A 25,255-nucleotide genomic window follows, 5' to 3' on the forward strand; every position below is an offset into this window, starting at 1 on the left:
ATAGGTTTAATCTCTAGTCCCCACCTGTGTCCCTCACAAACTTCAGCACAGAGTTTCAGCCTGTTCTTGTTACTATGGGACATTTTACCTGGTTACTATGTTATCTAGTTACTAGATTTTTAAAGGCAAAGTGTCCTCTTCAGGTTTGATATTGGAATGCTTGGGTTCTAGCAGGAGGTGCAGTTTGGGAATGTCATAAAAGCCCAGGGATGTGGGAAGCAGCAGCAGAATTTGGTGACTGCACGCAGGAGGGTTCTGCCAAAGTCATGTACCCAAGTGCTTCAGACCCATCTTCCCAAGCCCCCAGCTCCTCATCATCAGTACCTCCTTGACCTCTGATTGCCTGAGAGTTGGGTTATCCTTTGCCCTTCAGGGTGCATCTTGTTGGAGATTTGCTCACAACCTTGACATAATTTATACAGTCCCTGGAGCTGGATAGAGCAACATCTCTGGGCTATTTCTGGCTGTTGCTGGACATTCCTTACTGTGACACCACAACAAGCCTTCGTGAGAAGTCCTGGAAATCTGTTCCCATAGGCCCTGCAGAGGGCTTGGGCTTGTCTTGATGCTGCAGAGCAACTCTTGTGGGGTGGAGAGCAGCCAGACTTCTCCATTTGTCCTGACCACCTGGACTCTAGGGAGTCTCTTGGACCTTGACACTGACAGATTTCCTCTTCTTGGTTGGATTTTGTGTTCTCCTTTCTTTTTTCTCACATGCAACCAACGCTTTTTGTTGCTTTGTAGATTTCTGCTCATGTGTTCATTTTTCTTAATTGTTCCGTTTAAAAATGTATTGCCATGTTTTGTTTTCATTTTTCTTGTTTTAAACCTTATCTGTGTGATGTAAGGCCTTACCTTGTAAAACATCTGGAGATGCATAGTGACCTGGGAACATTTCCTCTGCTTTGTTACATTGCAGATCCCCCTTGTGTGTATCCAAACAGCCTCCATTTCAATTAAGGATCCACCTAAGGCTCCATGGCTCTAGTCAGGATCACCATCTCCCTGGGCCTGGGGTGTTACAGACACAAGTCTCATGTCTATTTCTACTTCAAAAAATGGATGAGCATGGTGGTGTTCACTGAACATCCTCCCAAGCTCATTGTCTAATAGATTCCAATGAAATTATCTTAGAATTCCTGGTAAAACTCACTGTGAACATGAAGTATCAACTCTGTCATGTGTTTTTGGAATACAGGTCAAGTACCAAGGAATCTGATTAACACTTTTACAATTGGATGGTCATCAATGACATTGTAGCATACCCCATTATCTCTTTCTCTGTCTCTCTTCTCTGTCTCTCTTCTCTGTCTCTCTCTCTCTGTCTCTCTCTCTCTGTCTCTCTCTCTCTGTCTCTCTGTCTCTCTCTCTCTCTCTCTCTCTCTCTCTCTCTCTTCTCTCTCTCTGTGTGTGTGTGTGTGTGTGTGTGTGTGTGTGTGTGTGTGTGTGTATCTGTATGTGATTGTTTTAGGAGGTCAGCCAGGGTGGAATCTTGGCTTTCAAGGCTAAGTTTGGAGGGACCTTTCCTTGTGTCTGCTGATGGTTCTTCAGGAGAACTGAACTGCAATATACTGCAAGGACAGTATGTAAGTCCATCATGCAATCTGTTGGTCTGAGGATGTACTTGTTAGCAGAAGTTGTATCCCTCCTTCCATCTTAGTCCTAAATCAACCCCTTTGCCTGTTTTGTAACACCCAGAATTTATCATCACAGCCAGGGTGTAGTAGCTTTAAGGCAGCAAATGGTTTGTAGGTTTGTTAACATCCTATCAAGGTTGGTGTCTCTTTTATGGCTTAAGAAATCTCCTTCTTTCAGGATTATTACCACTCTAGAGTTAAATCACACCACACACACCCCCAGGATGCGCTACACCACACTTGTCTTTTAATACTGTATGTCTTGTCTCACACCTCAATCATTTGTATCTTCTCTCTGGGTAATTGTTTTGTCAGACTTCTTCATCGTCTCAAGTCACCAGATATTTGTTTTTTCGTTCAACCTCTAAGTGACCACTTATTTTATGTCTGATCTTTCTTATGCTTTCTTATAATTGATTTAGGATTTGGGTTGGCCCTCAAGACTATGATTAGGCTGTTGAGGTAGCTATGATTTTCATGATGTTGAAAATGAGAGCCATAAACTCATCCTAGACCTGCTTTCTTTCTGTCTTTTATTTCTAGCAGCTTGTGGTGGTCCCATCCCCCAACTGTCAAGGTGGGGAACATGGAGGAAGAAATTCCACACATGAATCTCTGTGATGAAAATTTACTAGAACCACCGAGAGAAACTGATCCAGGGTGTCCATCTCCACCAATGGAGATACTATGTGTGCCTTAGGACCCATGGCTGAAGGGACCCTAGAAATCAAAGGAACAAATAGGCTCAATGATGCCCTAGAAAAAACCAATATTGTCAACAGGAGAAAAAGTGATACTGTCATCCTTGGTGAAGTGTGTCAGGTTCCAAAGAACCAGTGTGAAGATCCTGCCACCCTCCCTCCCACCCTAAGGAGGGCTTGGAGTTAACCTGCCTTGCTCACACTCGTGGTATATGAAGAAAACAAAAGCAGGAATTCAATGAAGTGAGGAAAAGCAAGAGGTCCTCTAGGTCCAGCTATCCAGATTTATACAAGCTGCTGGATAAAACCCTAGAATCCCAAGTAACAAATAGGCACAATGTTGCCCTAGCAAAAACCAATATTGTCAACAGGAGAAAAAGTGAAAGTAACATCCTTGTGGATGTATGGCCGGTTCCAAAGAGCGATTCTGCAGGTCCTCCAACTCTCACTCCCACCCTAATGTGGGCAGGGAGTGAACCTGAATTGCCCACATAAATGGCATCTGAAGAATACAAAAGGCTAGAGTTGAATGATGTGAAAAAGAGCAAGAGGTCGTCTAGATGCAGCTGTCCAGATTTATCCAAGGTACTGGATATCAGCTGGACTTAGAATTCCATCCTATGGTATTCTCCTGTGCCCGGCTATAACAACAATAAAAACTCAGAGGACACAGAGTCTACTACCTCATCTGGTGACAGTGACCCATGGACTACCTCTCCTGCCCTGAGGACAGCACTTCTTATAACTCATCTCCCCATGATGCGTAGGAGGCTGAGAGTGAGGAGACGGGCAGCACCAACATGTTCAGTCTCACATCCCTCCAAGGACTGTGCTCCATGGAAGACACCAGCAGCACATGGATGCCAGAAATGCAGCATAATACTGAGGAGGCTGAGAGTGAGGATACGGGCAGCACCATCAGGCTCAGTCTCTCCTCCCTTGATGAGCTGCGGTTTCTGGAAGACACTTGCAACACAGGGATGCCGGGAACACAGCATGATGCTAAGGTCACCACTGACATCAGCACATCTAGAGACCCGAATGAAAGTGATTTACAGTACAGTGAGAGAACAGATGACTAATGACATCCTGGTCTGTCCTCGGAATGAGAACCCTGAATATTAAAACCTCGACAAAGTAACAGTTGAAGAGTCACCATCCATCTCTAGCAAGGACCAGCCCCAGGAGGAAGCCACAGGCTCCAAGAAGAAGCACAGAAAAGGCTGGAAAGGGGTAAGAAGGCGGATTAGTCGCCTGGTTTCCTGTTTATGCTGTTGCCTCCTCACCCCAAAGACAGAAGACACAGTCCCCAGGTAAGGGACAGCAAGGCATGGGAAATGGAGTCCCAAGGAAAGCGCGTAAGCAAGCCCAGTGACTTCCCCTAGTGTTATTTCTTTTGTGAATTGCAAGGCCTTTTGTCATTGATATTCTGCATCCATGGATAGGACATGAACCCTAAGATATCTATGACCCTAGAAGGAGTTTCCTACTGTACCCCTTTATGTGGATGCTGGGCAAGTTGAACCTGAAGCAGAGAAGTAAAGGATGCAACCAGGGGAAGTGTAAGGGGAGAGAAGAGAATTGGGCCTGAGGTCTGGGAATAGGTAGGGGGAGAGGAATCTCATGGAGAGCTATGGGACAGCAGGGTGGCTCTGTGTGAAGTCCAGCTGATTTCAATGTCACTAACAGAGTCCTTTGCTTGTTTCTCTTTCAAGGTCTGAAGAACAGGTCTGGAACCACGATTTCTAAATCTTGGAACTCTGTTCGGCCTGGTGTGGCCCACAAGCCACAGGAGGGAGCCAGGCCAGAACTCGATAGAGCTGTGTAACCCAAACACGATGTTGCGGATCAGACACCTCCAGCAGCCTGGGCACAAGCTCTCTACCCCTCCTCTCCCTGCAGTGGGCTCTTTTAGATCCCACAACTTCAACTCATAGTTATCTGAGCATGATGGCTGGAAAGAGAAGATAGCCCCACAGCCACCCTGTTTTAAAGAGCCAGCATTCCATCTTCTGCAACCCCAGCATACAACTTGGTTTTCCACATGACTTGAGGTCTTCAGCACTCCTTCACGCATCTTGATGTTTCTCATAGAGAAGATGTAAAGAAGTCCATACACCTTGTAAGCCCAGGAGGTGAGGAGGCCCAGGATGAGGGGCAGCGAGGAGTAGAGGGTCATGTGATACCTATGAAGAGAGAAGACAGTGTGAGGGTAAGGAGGCAAGGGCATGAAGCTGGGTTAAGGGGGAGGAGCATCTCCCCATAGCAAGTTCAAGTTCCAGTTAAGCATCTGAGAGGAAGGGAGGAGCCTGCAAGGTAGGGGCTGGGACCTTAGAGGGGCAGGGTTAGGAGCAAATTCCCTGGGAGAGCTGTAGGGCTGTAGGACATAAGGTCACTGCAGCAGAAGATCATGACATCCCAGGGAGGTCAAGCCAAACCCTTCTCAGGACCTCTCTCTTTCTGCTCTAACCAATCTTGGACTGCTCGGGTAACTAACATTTGCATCCTTTTCTTCACAGCCTCCTTCCACCAGGGATCCATGTTGCTCTCTCCCTGTCCCAGAAGGCCAGAAACTGGTGTAATACTTTTATACCAGTGAGTGATTCTTTGCCTTCAATTTACTAAAATGCCAGGATTTCTATGTCTACTCTGAAAAGGTAAGGAGGGCTTGAGATGGCTGTGAAGCCTCATTCCAGAAAAGACTCGCATCCTTGGACTACTTTGTGCCAAGTGCCCACATTTAGGATCTAGACTAGAAGCAAACATTCATTTTCAGGGAGGTAGAAGATGTCAGCCATGATGTAGTGTGCATTCTTGCTGAGTGAGGTGTCTTCAGGTCCTCATGTCACCATGCAGGCTGTGAACAGATCACTGAGTCAGTGGGGACTGCCCAGATGACAGGGAATCAAGAGTCTTGTCGGAGGAGATCATTTAGATCAGTGATTCTCAATCTTCCTAATGCTGTGACCCTTTAATACAATTCTGCATGCCTTGGGGAACTCCAAACATACATTCATTTTTTTGTTGCTACTTCATGAGTAGCAACTGCTATGAATAATAATGTAAATATCTGTGTTTTCTGCTGGTATTGGTGACCCTATGACAGGCTCATTGGACCCCCAAGCAGGTTGAGCCCCTCATATTGAGAACAATTGATTTAGATGAAGCATTTTGAATTCCCTGAGGGTTTCTTTGAGCGGAAGATGGGTTTCTGAATCCTGATATTCATGTAGTTCACCAATTACTTTGGGCTTTCTTTACTCTGCTGAGAATGCTGGCATTGGTCTTTGGGAATATGGGCATCTTGTTAGTTTAGAAATTGCAATCCACTTCCATGGCCAGAGATGAGAGCAGCTTGCAAACTCAAGTCTCTGGGGCAGCCTGCACTGCCCAGCCCTCCTGGCAGTGATGGTGACATGGGCCAGCATGTCTTGGTAAAGAGGGATTGACACTTGTCTCCCTGTTTCTTGAAACATTCTTCAGATGACCAAGCATGGGTGAGATAGGAACTTGGGGCAGATAGACACAAAATACTGACTTTTCTGGCATTCACCTACTGAATTTGCCCAATTCTGCTCTGTTTCTAATCTACTGCCATGACAAAGCACTGTGACTAAGGCAACTTAGGAGAGAAAACATGATCCTTAGGGATCCAAATTGCAGAGGGTGACAGTAAATGACCATCATGATTGAATCCAGCAATAGCAAGACTGGCATGGCAGTGGACCTGGAGCTGACAGATTATCTCTGATTCCCAAGCATGACACACATGCAGAGATTACTTCGAATGGGTTTGGCTACTGACACCTCCTCTAAACAAGACCATACTTCCTCTTCCTTCCCAAACAGTTTCACCTACTGGGGATAAGTATCCAAACATGTTCATCTATGGGGGTCATTCTTATTCAAACTGACACCAAATATTAACCAAGAGATGGGAAAAGGAAACTCATAGGGTAGCATCACCCTGGGATCTGACAGTTGATATCCCAACCCTTCTGCTCTTGTTGAATTTCCAGAGAGTAGATAACACCAGTGTCTCTCTTTCCATGCAGATGTCCTACAGTTCTAGACCCGAGCCTCCATGCACACCTCTGGATGATTTAAGAGACTCAGGCACTCCACTTTTACCCACAAAGAAGCTTCTTTTGTTCTCTAGTTGAAGCTCCTTCAACTAGAGGAGCCCCATTTCTCGCTCTGTACCCAACGGATGATCATTATCACCTACCAAAGTCAGAATAGGCTAGATGGAGACACTATGTTTGGAAAAAGATCAAATAACAGGTACACCCCACAATTCTCATTAGGAGACAGAACACACAAGACCATCAGTGTTCTGCCATAAGTGACAGTGGAAGAGCCCATCAACCTCTGTAGCAAATTGCTCAAATAGGTGGCAAATTCAGCTCTAGTGTTTTCCAGCCCCTATCTTAGATACAGTAGTCAATGTGAACATAAGTCCTGGACCAGCCCCTGGGCTGGAGTTCAGGGAGTGTCTGGTCAATCAACTTCTTGTCTCGTGAAAGACTTCAATGCCAGTAAGAGATGACTTCCACAGTTTTTCTCATGATGCCTGTCAAGTGGGGAAAATGGCAAACTGTATGTGACTATTCCATCATGATCTATTTCCTGTCGTGGTGAAGCTAAATGGGGCCCATGGCCAGAGAATTCAGGGTCAGTACCATGGAAGCAGTCATATGTCTGTCCATCTGTCCTCTAATCAAAGGCTTACTAGTTAGGTCCAATGGGAGATAAATCTGTCCCTGACAGACAAGGTCACAGAATCTGTTAGGGACACCATCCAATGAGCCAGGCCACTTCCTTTCCAAGCCCCAAAGGCACCAAGCCTCACCTACCCTGTGGACATTGCTAAGAAATGTATATAGTAACTTCTGTCCCCATTTAAGCTAGCTAATCCACACTGCCCAGGTGAACATAAGTCAGGCAACATGTTTTTTGCCAAACTTCCTGATTGCTCAGGCTGCTCACAATCACAGAAAATGGATAATAACCTATATCTTCCTCAGTTTGCAGGCTCTCATGAGTCCTAAAACTCTATAACAGAGGATCGTATTCAATCACATGCTTTCCATGCTTCACTTACAGAACTGCAACAGAAGATTGACTGCCATACAGAGTCCATGACCTATTTGCTCTGTTGACTACATTAGACTCCTGAGAGATATCATGAGATGACAATCTAGCCACCAGTTGCCCTCCTAGTGTTAGGAATAACTCACTGCACTAAGTACTTGCTCTTCAAACATGAGGACATGAGCTCCAAAGCCTTGCATGTCAGTGTTGGCATATACTCCATCTCTATGGAGATGGCAGGGAGAATTCCTCATGTTGTACATATGGTCTAGGCTCACTGACAACTTCTAGCTTCAAGGAGTTTGTCTCAGAAACGAAGGGAACTATGACACTTGAGACCTCTCCTATCAAACAAGGGGGAACACATGCAAGTGCTCCAGAACACAGAACTGAACCCTCCATGCACACACACACACACACACACACACACACAAATATGAGAGGCGTGAAGAAAAAGGAATAGAACAAAACATGGATAAAGTTTTCATCCTTCATAAACGATTGTTCTCAGATGTGATCTGTTTGTCAAGCTGCAATAATTTTGGCTGTTTTCACCTGCATTCAAATGAAAGGCTCCTCCATAACTGTGGTTTTATTTACTTTTTGTCTCTTCAGGTGAGTCTGCTGAAAAGCCCCTGTATGGCTGGAATCCCTGAAGAACAACAGGGTGAACTGTTTTCAGCTGCCTCTGTGTGACTGCCACAGAATGGCAGCTCTTAGCTGTGTGTGGGAACCTTCCCACAGGGACTCAGAACTGTGGACCCTATGGGTCCTTTCTGTTTGATGGTGACACCTCAGGAATACATATGAACCCGGAGTGGCGTTACACTCTCGACAGTTGGAAGAAAATTCCCAGGGCTGACTTGGAAATTCCTTTATTTTATTAAATGTTCACTTGATTTTTCATCCTGTCCCATGTCTTATCCAAATAAAACCAGAAAAAAAAAACACAAGAAAAACCAGGGTATCCAGTCTCAAATGTATTGAAATATTGCAGCACAAGGAAGATCTCTTTCAGAAAGTTTTAATCCTGTGTGCTCTTCACTGTAGCATGACTTCTTGCAGTTGTCCCACACCTAAGCTTTGCCATAAGCACTTGTAGCAGCTCTTTGGTTTGGGCACCATGTCTTATTGGTAGCTGAGTGTGAAGCCCACAGGCATGTCAAGACTGTGTCATGGCCACCGGGATGCCCATGCTTCTTGATGGCACTGACATGAGGAGCACAGGAAAGATCTAGGAAGTGCTGCAGTGCTCAGGGTCTCGCGATCACAGGCTTCTCACCTGGTTGCTCGGGTGGCTGGCTGGAATCTCTCCTGACTCTGCCCTCTGTCAGATGTAGGATTGGTGAAGATCTTTTCCCATTCTGTGGGCTGTCAATTTGTCTTACTGACTGTGTCCTTTGCCTTACAGAAGCTTCTCAGTTTCAGGAGGTCGCATTTATTAATTGCAGATCTCAATGTCTGTGCTACTGGTGTAATGTTCAGAAAGTGGTTTCCTGTGCCTATTCGTTCAAGGGTATCTCCCACTTTCTCTTCTAGAAGATTCAGTGTGGCTGGATTTATGTTGATATCTTTGATCCATTTGCACTTACGTTTTGTGCATGGTGACAGGTATGGATCTATCTGCAATCTTCTGCATGTCCGAATCTACTTGTGCCTGCACCATTTGTTGAAGATGCTATCTTTTCACCATTGTATAGATTTAGCCTCTTTGTCAAAAATAAGGTGTCCGTAGGTGTGTGGGTTAATATCAGGGTTTTTCAATTAGATTCCATTGGCCTAGCTGTGTATTTTTTGTGCCAATACCAAGCTATTTTCAGAACTATGGCTCTATAATAGTTTGAAGCTTGAAGTCAGGAATGGTGATGCCTCCAGAAGACCCTTTATTTACAGAGTTGTTTTGGCTATCCTGGGTTTTTTGTTTTTCCATATGAAGTTGAGTACTGTTCTTTCAAGGTCTGTGAAGAATTGTGTTAGGATTTTGATGGGGATTCCGTCGAATCTGTAGATTACTTTTGGCAAGATTGCCATTTTTAATATGTTGATTCTACCTATCCAAGAGTATGGGAGATCTTTCCATTTTCTGATATCTTCTTAACTTCTTTAACTTCTTTCTTTAAAGACAGGTCTTTCACTTTTTTGGTTAGAGTTACCCCAATATATTTTATGTTGCTTGAGGATATTGTGAAGGGTGATGTTTCTCTGATTTCTTTCTCGTTGAATTTATCATCTGTATATAGTAGGGCTACTGTTTTTTTTAGTTCATTTTGTATCCTGCTACTTTGCTGAAGGTGTTTATCAGCTGTAGGAGTTCCCTGGTAGAGTTTTTCAGGTCATGTAGACTATCATATCATCAACAAATAGTGAAAGTTTGACTTCTTCCTTTCCAATTTGTATCCCTTTCATCTCCTTTTCTTGTCTTAGTGCTCTAGCTAGAACTTCAAGTACAATATTGAAGAGATATGGAGAGTGGATAGCCTTGTCTTGTTCCTGATTTTAGAGGAATCGCTTTGAGTTTCTCTCCATTTAGTTTGATGTTGGCTGTTGGTTTGGTATATATTGCTTTTTATCATGTTTAGATAAGTTCCTATTATTCCTGTTCTCTCCACGATCTTTATCATGAAGGGATGTTGGATTTTGTCAAAGGCTTTTTCAGCATCTAGTGAGATGATCATGTGGGTTTTCTTTTTCAGTTTGTTTATATGTGGATTACATTTATGGATTTTCGTATGTTGAACCATCCTTGTATCCCTGGGATGAAGCCTACCTGATCATGGTGGATGATTTTTCTTGGATTCTATTCACCAATATTTTGTTGAATATGTTTGCATCGATGTTCATGAAGAATATTGGTCTGTAGTTCTCTTTTTTAGTTGTATCTTTGTGTGGCTTGGGTATCAAGGTAACTGAAGTCTCGTAAAAAGAGTTCGCCAGTGTCCCTTCTGCTTCTATTGTGTGGAACAATTTGAGGAGTACTGGTATTAGCTCTTTTTTGAATTTCTGGTAGAATTCTGCAGTGAAGCCATCTGGTCCTGGCCTTTTTTGTTGTTGTTGTTGGAAGGCTTTTGATGACTGCTTCTATTTCATTAGGGGTTTTGGTTGATTTAAACTGCTTATATGTTCTTGGTTTAATTTTGGTAAGTGATATCTATCAGGAAAACTGTCCATTTCCTTTAGATTTTTTAATTTTGTGGGGTACAGATTTTCAAAGTATGACCCAATGATTCTCTGGATTTCCTCAGTGTCTGTTGTTATATCCCCCTTTTCATTTCTGATTTTGTTAATTAGTGTGCTCTCTCTCTCCCTTTTGGTTAGTTTGGATAGAGATTTGTCTATCTTGTTGATCTTCTCAAAGAACCAACTCTTTGTTTCATTGATTCTTTATAATGTTTTTCTAGTTTCTACTTTATTGATTTCAGCCCTCAGTTTGATTATTTCCTGGCATCTGCTCCTCCGTGGTGAGTTTGCTTCTTTTTGCTCTAAAGCTTTTAGTGGTTCTGCCAATTCTCTAGTGTGACTATTCTCCAGTTTCTTCGTGTGGGCACTTAGTGCTATGAACTTTCCTCTTAGCACTGCTTTCAGAGTGTCCCTTAAGTTTGGGTATATTGTGTCTACATTCTGCCTCTGCCTCCCGAGTGCTGGGATTAAAGGCAAGCACCAAAGTGTGTGGTTTTATGTGTGGTTTGAGCTTTAGTAATGTTTCTTCTAAAAATGTGGGTGCCTTCGTATTTGGGGCATAGATGTTCAGGATTGAGACTTCATCCTGATGGACTTTTCCTGTGATGAGTATGAAATGCCCTTTTTCATCTCTTTTGGTTGATTTTAGTTTGATTTCACCCTCCTGTTTCTTTTAGTGTTTGGTAAAATTGGATTATCTATTGCCTATGTTTTTGTGAGTGTAGTTATCTTCATTGGGTTGGAGTTTTCCTTCCAGAACTTTCTGTAGTGCTGGATTTGTAGATACGTATTGTTTAAGTCTCGTTTTGTCATGGAATATCTTGCTTTCTCCATCTATAGTGACTGAAAATTTTGCTGGGCACAGTAGGCATCCATGCTCCCTTAGAGTTTGTAGGATATCTATCCAGGACCTTCTGGCTTTCAAATTTCCATTGAGAAGTCAGGAGTGATTCTGATAGGTCTGCCTTTGTATGTTACTTGGTCTTTTTCCTTTGCTGCTCTTAATATTTTCTCTTTATTCTGTAGGTTTGGTGTTTTGATTATTATGTGTCGAGGTGAATTCTTTTTGTGGTCCAGTATGTTTGGTGTTCTGTAAGCTTCTTGTACTTTCATAGGCATATCCTTTTGTAGGTTGGGGAAGTTTTCTTCTATGATTTTGTTGAATGTTTTCTGTACCTTTGAGCTGTATTTCTTCACCTTCTTTTATACCTATTATTCTTCTGTTCAGCCTTTTCACAGAGTCCCATATATCCTGGATATTTTGTGTTAGGGATTTGTTGGACTTGAGATTTTCTTTGGTCAATGACTGTATATCCTCTAAAGAGTCTTCAACAACTGAGATTCTCTCTTCCATCTCTTGAATTCTATTGGCTATACTCACATCTTTAGTTCCTGATCAATTCTCCAGTCTTTCTATTTCCAGCATCACTTCATTCTGTATTTTCCTTATTGTGTCTATTTCAACTTTCATGCCTTGAACTGTTTCAAGTGCTTCCTTCACTTGTTTGGTTGTTTTTTTCTTGGCTTTCTTTAGATTTTTTAAGAGATTTGTTTATTTCTTGAATTTTTTGGTTTGTCTTTTCCTCCAGTTCATGTAATTTTTTGCTTGTTTTTTCTTCTATTTCTTTACAGGATTTTCTTGTTTCCTCTTTAAGGGTCTCTATTATCTTCCTGAGATAATTTTTGAGGTCCATCTCTTCTTCATCCTCTGTGTTGGGCTTTTCAGATCTTGCTGGTGTGGAGTCCCTAGATTTTGCTGGTGTCATATTGGTCTTTCTGTTGTTGAGTGTGTTCTTATTCTGTCTTCTTCCCATGTCGTCTTCCAGTGGGTGCAGGTGGGGTCTCTCTATCTCCTCTTGTCACTCAGTGGTGTGTGTGGGTGAAGACTTCAATATCTGCAGCTCTGGATGGTCTTGCCTCTCCTGGTAGTCTCCTTACTCAGTAAGGGTCTGGCCCAATGCGTAAGGGGAATGAAAAGTGAGGTGTTTCCAGACCCAAGGAGCTCCTCCCTGCCTGGGTGGGTCTACTCTAAGCAGGCTCAGGCCCAGAGAGATTCTGGGTGAATGGGAAGTTGGGTAGGAAAAGGACAGGAGCAGAGCATAACTTACATTTTTAATTGAGCTACAGAAACAAAATATCTTAAACTAAACAAGAGTAGGAATCTACATAGAGTATAACAAAATTAACCCAAAACGTATATTGATAAACTAAAATCCATACCAATGTAAAACATTTGGAGATTAACAGTTGTTTTTGGATAAAAGTTGATTCAATAGTCTACCCTTTCCCCCATAAATTTCTATATCATATCTCCCTTTCTTCTTTTAGAAAGACATTGACTATGACCAATAACAATTTATATTCAACTCCCCTTAAATGAAAACATTTATAAACAGTATTTTGGGAATTTTGGATGTAGTTGTCTAGACTATTTCCTGATGATTGGTAGACACTGCTGATCTTTGAGGGTCCCCTAGTAGTAGTCTGTGAGACTGGATCAGCTCAGTCAATCTCCAAGCTATTTTGGATGGTGGATGATCTGGCCCATCATTTTTATTGGTGTCTGGTTCCCTAGTTCTGAAAGGACAGAAACATTTAAAGGGAACATACATACCTGTTTTTAATATAAGAAACACTATGCATTGAACACAAGCCAATCAAAGATGACCCCTTGTTATGTGTTTGAGCAGGTAAAATAGACATCAGGTCTCTTTAAGATTACTTTAGTTTATTTCTTTATGTCTGTAGACAGCATTTCAAGGGGCCTTCCTCTATCAAACCTGATTTTTTTTTAACCCAGACTGAATCCAGAGCCTCTCATTCCATGTGGAAATAAAAACACAACCTCTCCTCCAAAGTAATATATGTTTTGTTTTGCATTTTGAAGTCGAGATAGTTTTACAATGTGCAGCTTTGTTTCATATAGCACTATCCATAATCCAAGGTCTAGTGGCAGTTATAAAATTTAAGAAAGCACTATGTGTGTTTTCCATTTTTATGTGGCTTAGGTTTTATATTGCTTATTTGTTTTTAAATCTATGACTGTTTCTACTCATTCTTTGCCTCTCCCAAACCTAAGTATATTTTAAATATTTTTTAACACTTTCAGAGGTTTCATTTTCCTGAATCTGTTTTTACTGTGTATTTCTTTCTTTTTTCTGACGACATGAGCCTTTAAACTGCTAAGCAGGAGTGGCTAGGACCAAATCATTGCCTTTGTCGGCTGGCTTCTCCCATGCAAGTTCTCAAGAGCATACTTCATGGTGGAGGTCCAAACAAGAATCATGTTTATCAGTCCCCAACTCCGGGAAGCTGTTGGGTCAACTCTGTCCCCAAGTAGCACACCTATAAAAACCATTCAAGTGCTTCGTGGCAGGACATCCCAAAAGTCTTATTCCTGCCACCAGCACAAACCAGGAAATTGCTCTTTAAAAGGAGCCTTTGCTCTGTGAGCCAACAGCAAACTGAGCCTACCAGAGAAAAGACAGTTCCCAATAAGCTGCATTTAACCCCATGCTTATGTGTTTAGAACCATTTGTTAAGCTTTTAAAAGTCTCATGTGGAAATTTCTGCACCACCTTAGGCACCACGTGCAAGCAGAGATTTCTCTATGACATCCCATCCTGAAGCCACTTTTAAATAATCACTCAGAAGCTTATATATGTTTTAAAAAATTGTCCTATAGCTCAGGCTTATTACTAAATAGTTCCTACATTTAAGTTAAACCATTTCTATTAATCTATGTATTGCTACATGGCTGTGGCTCTTCCTGTTCTCTGGCATCTTGTTTCTTGGGCAGCTGGCTCATGACTCTCATGACCCTTATTTCTCCCTGTATCTTCATTTGCTTTCCTCTTAGCCTTATCCTGCCTTGTTATAGGTCAATTCAGGTTGGTCATCAACCAGTGAGAGAGATACATATTTACAGCATTCAATAAGGTTAGCCCATGGCATAATGTGTTGTCAAGATGTGGAAGAAGGGATCTCCTCTGGACTTGAAATCCCTGTGAATGCTCTCAACTCACGGAGTGTAACTTAGGTCCCTCATAGCAGACAGACACACTGACAAAGTCAGAAAGCCAAGAAACAGTGTCATAGGATGAGAAGTATCAATGGACCCCATGGTCACCTGCAATTCCCAGTCCTTAGAGCCACAACAGTGCCTCAGAAGAGACATTTCCTGGTAAGAATAAGGAGACCAGGAGCCAGGCTGACTCCACATGGCTAAACCTCTAGCACTTTGATGACAGTTCTGACCAAGAGGCAGAAAATTTCTTAGTGTTGTTCATCTTTTGGTCAGTGCACAGTCCAAGTCACATTGACACAGACAGACAGAAAACACTTAGCCTCTGTACTGGGGAATTGGATATGGACGTCCACATTATCACAAACACCCAGCTCATAAGAGTGACAGAGAGAAACCCTCATGGTGACCATTGGGTTTAAGAAAGTGGGTTCTAGGGGATTGTGTTGGGAAGATGCCTCAGATGGCAAAGCCTTTGTCATAAAAATATAAGGATCTGCATCCTTGCCCCAGCACTCACATCCAATGTTGGCTGCACCAGCACATTGTGGGAATCCCTACTCCTGAGATTCTCAGCAAGGTGTCTAGGAGAACTGATGAGCTCCAGATTTGGTGACAGATTTTCTCAACAATCATGGTGGAAGCCAAAGAGAAGAGAATCTTGAGGTTGATGATTGGATGTATGAACAACTACACATACAAATGGACACATAGGTAAAACACTCTTTCTTATCTCTGACTTTGTCTCTCTGTCTCTGTCTGTCTCTGTCTCTCTCTTTCTCTCTCTCTCTCTTACACATACACACACACACACACACACACACACACACACACACACACACACACAGAGAGAGAGATACACACTCAGACACTCATACAAATCCTGCTTGGAAAGTTTCCAGCAACTGGTCAGCATGGAACTATAGGGCAGCACACCAGTTCCTAGCAGAGAGCTGGGCATGTAGTCCATGTTCACTTTCAGCACAAAGAGGGTCCTCTGCTTGAGTCAGAATATTTTTCCCACTTTCAGCACAAAGAGGGTCCTCTGCTTGAGTCAGAATATTTTTCCATCTAGTTAGAATTTAGCATCCATGCCCTATGTAACATCTAGTATATAATCATAAACACAGACTTGTAGATGATCAACCTATTCAAAAAGGAACCAGAATCAATGCATTTGCACATGGAGGTTCACATGACCTCCATAAACCATAAAATCCTCAGCAAACACAAAACAATAGATATCATCTCATTGCAACCAGTGACTCTGGTCCCCTTTCCAGGAAGCCTTTCCTGTCCCAGTGGTGGTTTAGCCTGTGAAGCCTGGGTCAGATGAGGCACATGCATTATTGGCTCTCAGAAAGAATTCTCCTGTCATTGATTAACAACTGCAAGTCATCCTTATGTAGACATGCTGATCCAGTAACTCCCCTAGCCTCAGCATGGGAAAGAAAAATTCTGCTTATGGAATATACAGAGTCCTGTGTCCTTTTGTCTGAGCCACACACAGGAAGCCTCAACCATTCCAACATTGTCCTGTGTTCCCACAGCACTGAGCTCTGACAAGATAGAGCCGGAGTTGTATGACATACCCTTTTAAAGCACAGCCTCCCTCCTGTGGGTAGGCTGTTTCAGATGAAACAGAGGTTTCCTTAAACTCCAGAAGTATAAATTGAACACATCTGTGCATGCAGGGACCATATCTCACATAACACAATTTCTACCAAACATCCCAAGTCTACCTGGGTCTGTCCCTGGAGTCCTGAAGTTGGCTGGCAAATGACAGCACCTGCCCTGTAGAACCTAACAGCAAGCTCCTCAAGTAAAAATAATAGCATGTTGGAGGGTCATGTTGTCATCTGCACAGGCTTTGTACTGTGCTTCACTGTTAGTGTCCTTGTCTTTCCAAACCCCCTACACTCCCTACCAACAGCAGTTTCCATTAGTAATTTCAGAGGAAGGGCTCAGGACACTCCTACTACCTCATGAAGAAAGGGCTGATTCTAATATCAGTATTCATTATTGCCTGTTTATGTATTTGTGTGTGTGTGTGTGTGTGTGTATGTGCTTTGTGTGTGTGTGTGTGTGTGTGTGTGTGTGTGTGTGTGTGTGTGTGTGTGTGTGTAAGCTCTATGTTTTTGTGTTTCAGAGAAACAGTCAGACAGTTCAGCATGTCAGGCCAAACATGCAAAGGATTTCCTCTGACACCTAAAGATCAAAAAGGAATTGGGAGCTGGGCAGTGGTGGTTCAGGTTTTTCATCCCAGCACTTAGGAGGCAGAGGCAGGTGGATCTCAGTCAAGGCCAGACTGCTCTCCACAGCAAGTTCCAGGATGGCCAGGACTATTACACAGAGTAACGCTGTCCCCCCCCCCAAACAAAAACAAATTGAAAAGAAAAAGCAAAGGGGAAAAAAAAGGTGATTTTCTTTTCTTCTTTTTGAGTTGGAGATCAGAAAATAGGATTGGCTTGAAGTTTTGTAGAAACTGCTGCATGGAGGGAGGATTTCCTAGGAAGTGTAAGTCTAGTATCTCATCAATTGGACAGTTATTCTTCCATTTGTTTTTGTTTTTCAAATGAATCAGCTTTCCTTGGGGGGGGGCATTCTGAGAGGCCATTGACAGGCTCACTTAGGATAACTCCTAAGGGAGGAGACACAACAATATGTAAAGATCTTATATTTAAAGCAGATCAGACTGCCATGATTCCAGCCTGAAGTAGAAATCTGATTCCATTCTTTGGCCAGGAGAAGTAGCCTTTGCTTCACAAATCTCACCAAAGCAGCAATACCTCTAACTTGTCACATGGTTCTTTACATCTTAAGGGGACACTTAAGATGCTGCCTTTACTAGTTGTCCCAGTGAAGCCAGTGCTGAGCTCCAATGCTGTTGATGAGGAGAGGGTTCTGGACTTAGAAGGAGGGAATAGTTTTTTCACAGTGGACCTGGACTTACTAGCCTCCTGCTCACTGTATTGTTTCTTCTGTAGCTTACCTTACAACTGGAAGTTCAGTCTCTGCAGCTGTAAGTTGTGAGTCTCCTCTTCCTTAAAATTCCTGTGTTACTGGGGTTTCACAAGGTGTGTCCAAGGATGACTTTGAAGGGCAGGACAGATCAACCCTGGGCCCTTCAGCTCCCCTGTTTGAAGAGCTCAAAGGACATTTCCTGGAACAAAACTGGGCCAAGGACTGGATTATTCCATCCATCATCATTTGGATTCCATGTGAGCTGTCCCTTTGGGGAAAATAGAATTAAGTTTAGTGGAGATGGATTGTCTTAATTGAATTATGTTTATTTTTAGTTTTGAACTAGACTACATCTGGAATTAACTAAAACCTAAAAATGTAGGGCACAAATGTGAGGGGTTTCTGCTTAATTTGAAGTGGGAAGATGATTGAGACAGGAAGACACAGTTTTAATCCATATCTTTCATCATGATCTAATCTGGGCCACACGTTCTGCTGGAAGTCTATATAAGGACATGCAAGATGGAAGCTTTGCTTCTTTGCCTACTTGCTCTCACCTTGGTAGCAAATCCATTCCTTCAACTGACTTTAGAGCCTACTTCTTCAGGATTCTGGTATATACTAAAGACCAGCTGAGACATCCAGCCTTGTGGACTGAGTAGCTACTGTATTCTTGTATTTTCCATTCATAGCCACCATATATATATATATATATATATATATAGATAGATAGATAGATAGAGAGAGAGAGAGACAGACAGAGACAGACAGAGAGAGAGAGAGACAGAGAGATTATATTCCATGATTATATTACTGTGTAGAACCCTGACTAATGCAGATTTTGGTACCAGAAGTGGTTCTAGAGCAACAAAAGTGTGGGGATGAATCTTTCAAGTACCTTTCCAATTTTCGAACACCTACAGTTAATGCAGCCTCTTTTGGGAGCTCAAAGAGTACTGAAAGTCCATGGTGTGAACAGTGTACAAACTTACAGAGATAAATGTATTCTATTATCTTAATTCACCAATTGTGAACAGCAATGAATTTGGTAACTCTGTATATGAAACTTTTGACACTTTGTGGAAAAATAAGGAAAGTAATGATGCTAGTCAGTTGACCTTAGCATCTCTGGATAAATTAACAAAGGATAGTTTGGTGATATTTTGTTTGTGCTTTATCAAATACAGCTTGCTTAGAGATCAGAGGGCAGAGCTGACCACCAGCTAGAGGCCAGGCAGTGGTGGCACATACCTTTAATCCCAGCAAATGGGAAGAGGAAACAGGAAGTGAAAAGGCAGGTGGAGACGACAGGAGCTCATCTCCTTTTTGGCTGAGGCATTGGTGAGGTAAGAGGTGGCTGTGGCTTGCTACTTTGTTTCCTTATCTTTCAGCATTTACCCTGATGTCTGGCTCTGGGTTTGTTGTTGTTGTTGTTGTTATTATTATTATTATTATTATTATTATAAGACCAATTCAAATTCATGCTACATCTGGCACCCAACATGGGCAAAAAGCAGCTTGCCCGAGGCTTTACAGCCACTGGCACGTGATGAAGACACAGAGGCTCCCATTGGAGTCACCGCCTCTCTGGCTAGGTTCTCTTCTCATTTTTCCCTAAGCCTCTGAGTAAGTTTGGGATATTTCTGCTACAACTTCTCTGCAGCAAACTCCACAAGCGTTTGGCTCCAAATGCCACAGGAGTTAGCAGGATTTGCACATCCCCCCTTGCAGGCTTCTTTTCTTCTGGTGTTTTGTAGGCTTTCTCTGGACCCCCTCCTCAGGCTGCCATCACACTAGGTGTGACACCCGCCTTGACACCCGCTTGGGCTTCTACTGTTCTACAAAGCAGCAGTCAGCCTCACACTTCACCGTCATCTGAATTATCATCGTTGGCAGATTTGGGATACAATTCGGGATTTTTAAAGAAGGAATTAGTTATAAGAGAACGTTTTTCCCAAATTAAAAAATGGGTAATACTATTACAAGGGCAGGAGTTAGGTCTCTGAATGAGAATATGCTGGATGGTTTGAAAACGAAACAAATGAGAGAATAATTTAGATGGAATTTATGTAATGTCAGTTATAAACATTATCGGTTTTATCATTTTTGTTTTGTCACTAAAAAGCTGGTTAATATGAGTGCTAAGATACAAGTTTTATAAAAATTCATTTAAAAAGATCATTGAGATATTCAGATCCAGAGAAAGGAATTTAAAGGAGAACCACTTCATTCAGTGACCTTACAGGAACAACTGCCAAATAATAGACATCCCTAAGCCTGTATAAGAGCTGAATGAACTCCTGTGGAATTGTTAAATTTAAGGAGATTCAAGGAAGTGATAATCTCATACGGTATGCACTCACCATTTTGAAGCAGACGTTAAACTCACTGTCAACTTACAATAGAATTATCCCTCAAGACTTGAGAGACTTGTTTACAGCAGTCTTGGAGCCTGCTCCTCAATTACAGTGAAGTCCCTGGTGGAAAGATGAGGGAAAGACCATTGAACAATGAAGTAGGGCTAGAGGTATAGAAATCTTCCAACACCAACTTCTTAGAGAGAGAGAGACTATGCTATACAAAGGCAATATCTATTTGATGACCACATCCTGGCTTTATGCCATGCAGCAGCTTTGAATGCTTGGGTCATAACTGAAGAAGTAGGAAAGAAAATTGAGTCATTTACTAAAGTTATACAAGGCCTAAAAGAAACTTTCATTAATTTTTTGTTTTACAAAGACTATAACTTTAGCAGTAAATAGAATGATACCAAATTCAGAAGCTAGACAAATAATTGAATCTCTGGCTTTTGAAAATGCTAATACACAATGCAAATGGTAATTAGTCCATTAAAGGCAAGATCAGCACCCTTGGAGGAATGGATCTGAGATAAAAACCAATATTGAATCTCATGACCATGACAATACTTGGAGAGGAGAGGTGAATTCCAGAGGTTTGAAGAAAAACTGAAATATCAGGTGTTTCAACTGATGTAAACAGGCAGTTCCTGGAAATGATATTTTTTCTCAGCATGATCCAAACAGAATGCCCCTCCCTTCTGGATTATTCAGAAGCTGTGGCAAAGGCAGACTTTGGACTAATTAATGTAGATCAATAAGGGACTGTCAAGGTAACACTTTGGCATCAGGAAACACCTAGAGGGACCTGTTTCACACCCCCATGTCAAATTCAGTTCAATTATTTCCTAATGCCTATTATAATAAATCATACTGCTCTGGATGATAGAAGAGCTTTACAAAATAAAATAAAATTTCAGGATAAACCATAAATCAAAATTGATAAAGATTATATTTGAACAAGAGAGACCTGTTAATTAGAAGAGATGATAATTCATCAAACAGGTTAGGGTGGGGCAGGTTTTTGTTTTTGTTTTTTGTCTTTCAGGAGAATGAAGGCATCCAGCTAAGGTATCTGAAGACCACTGGACAAATGCGAAGAAAAGGGACAAACCATCGAAAAAACAAGTACCAAGAAAAAGAATAATTTGGCCTATGGTTATATTACATTTTCAACAGGATAAAATTTCAAAAATCTTCCCAAACGTTTGTTTCTGCTGTTCTCTACAGACATATAATGTGAATGGTCTTTTTGTAGTGCCAGTCCAATTAAAAATGAAATCTGGCTTTGCAGTTGGAGTGTGGATCTCTTCTCTAAATCCATGAATGCTTGTTAAAGTAAAATCCAAAATCTCTGTCTCATGTCAGAAAAACTGCCTGATCTGGGACAAAAAAAAACCTGAAATTAAGTGACTATTGTATTGCTACTAATCTCATAATCCTTTGGTATTATTTTGACTCACTGAAACTTTTCTTAAGGTATAAATTTCATCTCAAAATTTATAAGATTAATATATATATATATATATATATATATATATATATATGTTTTTAAACTTTTTGTTATGATATCAATGGTCATATAGAGTACTAACTAATTCTTTTAAAAGGCTTCATCTAGCTACCTTAACATGATTTCAGGTTTGAGTCTCTATCAGGTAACTAAGGATTAAGTTTTTGTATTCTGGATATAAATAGCAAATATTGATCCTTCAACCTCTTTGAGATCTACTGCATATGACTGTAATGTGAGTTTTCTGGCCCAGAAATTCCTGCTGCCCTTCTCTGCCCCCCAAAAAACACACAGACGCTATAATAATTATGAAACTGTTGACCACTGTCTAGGGTGTCTTATTAGTTAGTTCTGTCTTAATTATTAACCTATTTTCTATTAATCCATGTATTTCCACGTAGTCTTATCTAACGGGGAATGCCAGACCTGCAACTCCATTGCCTGCTACATGATGACTGCTCAGGGTCTCCACAGAGAAGAGAATGATTTCCTGATTGTCCCTGCTTATATCCTGCTTCAGCCCAGCTACGTCACTTCCTATCTGGTCAATCAGCCAATCAGTGTTTTATCCATTAACCAATAAAAGAAACATATACACAGAAGAACATTCCCCTTCATATTACATTTAAAATGTTTAAATTTTCTGCAGTGAACCATGACCATGTCTAACAGAGATGGTTGATGTTTCCAAAAAGGATGATGGTCCCTGCAACGACAATTTTACCAGAACTATGATCATACCACTAAGCTGACAAACATCACTTAAAAATCAGCAGCTTTGGACCACAAACTGCTCAGGACAGTTTCACAGTGGCTGGCTGAGATGATCCAGTCTCACAGACAATTCTAAACAGGACTTGCGCAAGCTCTGCACTTTCCCATTACATGGAGCCTGGGCAACAAATGATATAACTAGGTCTCCCAGGACTTGACAATTAACCACAACTTTTTCAGGGTCTCCTAAAGATGCCATCACTCCCAGACATCAGGAAGTACTTTTAAGAACACAACACCCACATTCCCAAGAGGTAGGGTGGTGCGTTTTGGTCATTCAATGGGTGATGGGTATTTGTTATAGTTTAGGATAGTTGGTTACAAGTTGTTATTGGTAATGATCAAGAAAAAAGTTGAACAAGGAGATTAGATTCAGAGTTCTTGTTTTGAAAGAAAAAAGGGGATACAGGTATACGATAGGATAAAAGAGTGGATTATTGAATCTACTCTGAAAGAAAAGACATAGGAATGATAGGATAAAATGATAGATTATTGTTTCTATACTGAAAAGAAAAAAGGGAGGATATAAATATGATAAGATAAAAAGGTAGATTGTTGAATCTATTTATAAAAAGCAACTACTAGTGTTAAATATTTTACACGGGACTGGATTTTGGTATATTATATACAAATTTTGTATATTGATACAAATTTGAGATTAATCTTGTTAAAGCATACTATACATGCATTTCTAATCTTGTCAAAGGTATTATACCTATACAGCTCATTTAACAATGTAATGCAGATTTCTAGTTCTTGAAAGTTATTATTAACAACTATATAGGATAATAAGGAAATGCAGGTTAGTAATTAGTCATCTATTACAATTAAACTTGTAGTTATATTAGGTATTTTTACAAGGTCAAACAGAGATATATTTTAGATAGATAATCTTCAGTCACTTCAGAGATCTACAGAATATGGCATTGAAGATGTTTTAATAACATAGGTTCTTTTTTATGACAATGAGACACGTCTGCCCTTGGCAGCACCAATATACTACAGAGAAGATGGGCATCGAAGAAACTCCATATGGAGTTTACTTTCTTTGTGTCAAAAGTAAGCCACTTGGCAAGAAGTTCCCTTGCCTCATACTGCTGACAGTATGCTATCCAAATTGGACAAGCAGGACACAAAAGAGAGTGACTGCCAAACCTTGCCAAGACAAGGTAGGACCGTCCTTCAAAAATCCTGCCTCACAGAAATGTTTGTCAGATATTCTAGGCTTATAGGCCAAAGATGGATACCCCAACATTGCAGAAGAACCTTGGGTGACTGTCCAGACAGCCAGATGTTTTTGTCATTTCTCATATTTGTGGAAGTCACTTGCTTGCACTTCCTGCTTACTCGGTTAATATTATTTCCTTCTCTGGTCTCTGAGGAAGTTAAGACTAGATAGTTACATTTTCCTTCTTTACTAGACTCAGAAAAGAAACTCACAAAAGAGGTGTAAAGTGTAAAAGGTTGAGAGACATTAAAAGATAATTTGATAATACAAATTAGAAACTGAATTAGGTACAACCTATTGGACTCACCAAGGTAGGAAAAATAATGGAGTAATTTCTCTGAATTTGTCAAATGCAAATGGACTAGACATTGTTGATGTATTTATTGCCTGTATATATTGTATATAGTTATTGTATTCATTGTATATATTTTCTCTTATATTAGTTATCACACTCTTTTTATATTAGAAAAAGGGGAAGTGTGATATTTTGCTTATGATGTAACAAAGAAAGCCTGCCTGAAGATCAGAGTGCAAAGCTAGTCACACTAGTCAGCCATATAGGCCAGACAGTGATAGTACACATCTTTAATCCCAGCAGCCACACTAGTTAGCCATAGAGGCCAGGCAGTGGTGGTGCATGCCTTTAATCCCAGCACTAGAGTGGAATATAAGGTGGGAGGAGACGGCAGCTCAGAGTCTCAGTCTGCAGTCATGCTGAGGGCAGGATCATTCAGCCTTGGTAGAGCTAAGAACTCTCTAGTGATTGGCTGCTTTGCTTTTCTGATCTTCAACTTGAACACCAATATCTGTTTCTGGATTTTTATTATTTGTGCTACACAGATCCTCAGAATTAAGCTGCTCTTCTTTTGAATTCACTTGTTTTGTCTGGTTGGTTGGCTTGGTTTTGGTTGTTCAAGACAGGGTTTCTCTGTGTAGCCCTGACTGTTCTGGAACTCACTTTGTAGACCTGGCTGGCCTCAAAGATATGTCTGCCTCTGCCTCCCAAGTGCTGGGATTAAAGGCGTGTGCAACCACTGCCTGACTCCTTTGGCATTCTAATTCTAACTCAGAACTTGCTCTTATCTAGGTCTCTCTCAGCAGTTTGCTGAGATCTGTAATTTGCCTGTTCTGTTATTTTTCTCTCAAATCCCTAACAAAATTGCCTTTAGTTTCCTTCTGAGTATGTTTTTAAATTTCTTCTACCTACCAGACTAAGAATCTCTAGAAAGGTCCTAGCATATCCCAGTGACACATTTTGTTCTTCTTCCTAAAAGGCCACACTGAAGCAATCTCTTTGCATTTCTCTTTTCTGTAATTGGTCTGTTGGGGTGGCCAATTACTAGCTTGTTCAGGCTGCCAAACTACAGGCTTTTCCCCCTAAAAGCCCGAAACATGTTTTCGTCTTCCACCTTTTAGTCAGCATGTCACCTAGGAAGGTGGAAGCCTTCCCAGGCCATCCAACAGTTTTCTTCAATTGGTTTGCTTTTCATTTCCTAGCTTTCCTAGTTACTTACTATATTTTCTTTCCCTGGTCAGGCTTAGAACTGATTGAAGTCAGGGATCTTGTCTGCTGTGGAAGTCACTGCGTCCTCAGAGCTCAGAACAAGCCTTGGCACTTGACTGGAACTCTGCAGAGCTATCTGGGTTTGCCCAGCTAGGGGAACTGCGGAAATGCTTCTTCTGGTACTGTCATTTCCAACCACGTGGGCGGGGAGGAGGATGGACTAACTTGCAAGGACAGCTCCGCCTCAGGCTCCGCCCCAGCCTCGCCCATGTTCATGTCGTT

General features: G+C 41.5%; 1 long non-coding RNA gene across 1 annotated transcript; it reads right to left on the bottom strand.

The window, feature by feature from the left end:
- Positions 1 to 2,249: 2,249 nt before the first annotated feature.
- On the bottom strand, positions 2,250 to 25,250 carry LOC103159703. Its single transcript, XR_003483403.2, has 4 exons — positions 24,984 to 25,250; positions 19,961 to 20,074; positions 17,626 to 17,865; positions 2,250 to 4,524 (listed from the first exon to the last, which is right to left on the bottom strand). It is a non-coding gene; the product is annotated as an uncharacterized LOC103159703 (long non-coding RNA).
- Between the last annotated feature and the right edge of the window lie 5 nt (positions 25,251 to 25,255).

This window comes from Cricetulus griseus, chromosome 3 (assembly GCF_003668045.3).
Source record: "Cricetulus griseus strain 17A/GY chromosome 3, alternate assembly CriGri-PICRH-1.0, whole genome shotgun sequence".
Lineage (NCBI taxonomy): Eukaryota > Metazoa > Chordata > Mammalia > Rodentia > Cricetidae > Cricetulus > Cricetulus griseus.